Source organism: Photinus pyralis, unplaced genomic scaffold (assembly GCF_008802855.1).
Source record: "Photinus pyralis isolate 1611_PpyrPB1 unplaced genomic scaffold, Ppyr1.3 Ppyr1.4_LG4, whole genome shotgun sequence".
NCBI lineage: Eukaryota > Metazoa > Arthropoda > Insecta > Coleoptera > Lampyridae > Photinus > Photinus pyralis.
The window spans coordinates 20,910,567-20,914,174 of NW_022170511.1; the positions used below are offsets into that span (position 1 = coordinate 20,910,567).

Genomic DNA, 3,608 nt, shown 5'->3' on the forward strand with positions numbered 1-3,608 from the left:
TGCACGCTACCGTAGGCACTTCATCGTCATTTAATGCTACCCCAAAGGTACCCCGGATAGCTACTTTATTGGTCGACTGCTTTTCAAATATGGGAGATTTGAATTCGACATTGATAACCACTTCCATTGTTACATCATAAATTTGATCGTATACGCGAATATGATATTCTGACAGAAAAAGATTAACTTCTGGCCCAAGAAAAATGGGAAAATATTTGTCGTTGTGCCGCACTCTTCCCAGATAACGTCGTGTTTAGTTTGAAATATTAGGGAAAAAGCGATACTTGCCGTTTTAAACTTGCATCACTTGATACCAATATGTTAACGCATAACAAGTCGCAGAGTGTACTTTTCTGTTCAGATCAAAATAAGTAAGTTGATTAAAAATTGAAATTGTGCGTACCGTAGATTAAGTAAACTTACACCGAAAATCCCGTTTTTAAGCTACCTTTTCTAAATACTAATATCTTCGCTTCTATTAATTATGGCTGAATTTCGTGAGCATAGAATTATAACGGATTGCCGATTTGCATATAAATGCCGCGCCGAATCTACTGATATTTTATTCACCGCTTATTAAAATCTGTCCGCATTGACAAGAAGTATCCTTTAGAAATTCATTTATGACGTCCAGTGCACACCAAAGCCTCTGCATTTAAATTACAAGGCAACGTGTAGAATTCCTCGAACAAGGAATGTCATTTTGCAATTTTGGTCAAAGTAACTGGAACATAGAACATTTTTTTACATTAGTTTTCTTGATGATTAAAATTTTGAAGCTGTCAGCCTGCCGTTTTATTAATTTAATCTCTAAGAAAGTTAAATTATGTGTCTAAAGGAAATTAAAGCGCAACTACTTTCAAAAGCTTGCAGGATTTCGCAATTCAATTAACTAAAAAACGGTATAACACTGCATTGAATATCAAAGGTGTCTAGTATTGCTTTATCAGCTCTGTATAAATGAAAGTAAGACCATATCATTTGACTTCGACTTTCTTGAAACTCTTGAACTCCCCAAAAGAATGGAGTGAGTAATCTAGTGTTCAGCTATCCTCTGTAATAGCTTTTTTTGCAAAGGAACCGAAAGCACATAGGGGTAGGTCGTAAAAAACATTTCGTACAAACTGACCAACGATCTAAACAACCAAGTAATAAAGGGAATCAACTGAGTTCAGGCTTTTGAACGGAACCTTAAAAACTGCAAGCTCGATCTTAGGGAAACTAGGAAGCGAGCTGCTCGGAAAGAGTTCGCCGTGCTGAAATATTCGTCATAAACTGTTCAACCTTCAGCTGAACATGAACTTCGCAGCCAACAGGATGTTTAATCATCGATTAAACTGATACAACCCACGAATAAGTAAATTACAATTAGGCAATATGTACAAATTTGATCAGTACATTAAGAATAAGTAATCACTTATTCAATGGTATTACAAAACGTATTATTATATAAATCGTATGTAAAAGGGGTCGAAGTGAGTAAGACACGAAACTGCCAACTAAAGCTCGCATTACATCTATCAACTATTTTATGAATTTTGCTCAAGGATAAATTCAAGCTAAAATTGTCAAGTGTAATGTGCTATAAATTCATCAATTTTCTCAACAATTTCGTCACGGATTTGTTGGTGGATTTCTTGATAAATTAGAACTTGCTCTAATTTTCCTCAATTTTCTGATGGTATTGTAGTAATTCTGTTGTTATTCCATGTATACCAATAGTCAGTGGCATTTCTAGGGTGTAGATTATAACCTGACTTTTATTGAAAGTGCCCGTGGTGTATTTGTACTTCAGGCGTAAGTTGTTTTTCTCTTCAAATACTCTCCCAATCGCTCCAACTAGCGAAGCAAAGCACCGTGTTCGCTCCTTTGCAACGCCAACTGCGATGGGCTCTGCGTTTACACACCGCACGTAGATAGGGCGATAGTTTCCAAATACTAATATTAACAGTAACCGAACCAGAAAGGGGGTTTTAGAATGTTTGCTCTGATCTTAGGATCCACAGTCCTGCTCCCTGGTTAGAGCTCTAACAAGTTACCTGCCCTTCTATTGACGCCGGAGTAGCGGTTGTAACACCAGTTACCTTCCGTGAATGAAGGGTGTCCGGCTGTATAGCCGCGCTATTAATTAAGTTTACCTGTCTCTCAAGTAAAGTATAGGTGTCTGTGGTAATACCGCGCTTTCCCCAGATTATCTGTCGTGAATTAAGGTTGTCCTGCTGTATCGCCGCGCTATTAATGAAGTTTATTCACGATCATATTGTAATCAGTCTCATAATTGTCATTTTGAAGGATAAGGAAGTTGTGTTTTACAACACTTATTTTTCCAGGAGGGAGGGAAGTAGATTCTCGAGGTTAGTAATGTTCGATTCGAGGTTAGTAATATTCATTACCTACCTCGATTTAGTTGCTAATACCTATCCTAATGGATGGCGCTCTCATCGTAACTGTCTGACACCGATGACAGCTGATTTAGATGCAAATTGTTCAAAACCGCATTTTAAAAACAATTCTTATTCTTATTATGAGTAATATGGATTATTTTAAGTTCTGTGCTTTTTTTGTAAATTGCAAATGAACGACCAAACGCGAAAAAGTGAAATAAGTAAATGCGGACCGAAGTAAACACAAGTAGGAGTTGTGATTAACTTTAGCCAGGTTACGGAGATGATGGTTTGTTTCACGTAACCTAAAAGTAAACGAGCGCGGTGCTAAATGGTTAAGTAAAAACAAAAGCAAAAAGAAACCGTTAATTATTAAAGGATCGGTAAGTATATAAAACTCGAACTTGAGTTTAATGAAATTGATTGTTACTTTAGAGAGCCCATTACTGTTTAAGTTTCTGGGTGGAAAAGTTCAATTCTTGTCTATAAGACATGGAAACATTGGGTTGCGCTTGCGACCCATGAGAAGAGCAAGGCATGGCAATTTATGGCATCATAATGTTGCATATCGGAGACGTCGTAGCACTACCTGAAGAGGATACTGCCATACCTACTTTGTTATTTTCGCGTGCCCGTAAAGCGAATGGGCCACTGAATTGGCGACGAAACCTCCTGCTAGTGCAGCCAATCTACAGCCACCGAACTGTTTTAAGTTGAAGAACTCCACTGGCACTTGCTAATATTGTAGCGATCATATGCCAAAAACAATGTCCGGTAATTAAATGTAATTTGTCACATTTTAGAAATAGTGCTATTTTTTAGGGCTATCGTATTGGAACAGGTGTTTAGTGACTACCTGATTGGATCTGAAGAATAAATCTTTCGTTATTGACATCTGCACAGATTATAATACTAATATTGTAACCCAGTCTAAATATGTAATCACAAAAGATCGCTGTAGGTACATTTTAGAATAATAAAACTGACATGGTAATTAGGCATTACCGCATTAGGTTTGAATGTGGATCACAACATTATTTGGTCGTTCATAATGTGGATGATTTCTTTACCTCATTAAAATAAGCAAGTAAAACATGAAGTTTTACCTATACCCTTTCCTGCCCACCATTGTTCATTCACTTCAAAAATTCATTCGGGGAGTAAATTTTTTACTGCACTCAATTTCCCTTATTTGAGGGGATGTACATTGAAATTCTTTAGTAT

General features: G+C 36.9%; 1 long non-coding RNA gene across 1 annotated transcript; it reads left to right on the top strand.

The window, feature by feature from the left end:
- Positions 1-2,671: 2,671 nt before the first annotated feature.
- Positions 2,672-3,233, top strand: LOC116167582. The gene is made up of 3 exons (XR_004144572.1): positions 2,672-2,767; positions 2,820-3,158; positions 3,207-3,233. It is a non-coding gene; the product is annotated as an uncharacterized LOC116167582 (long non-coding RNA).
- Positions 3,234-3,608: the final 375 nt, after the last annotated feature.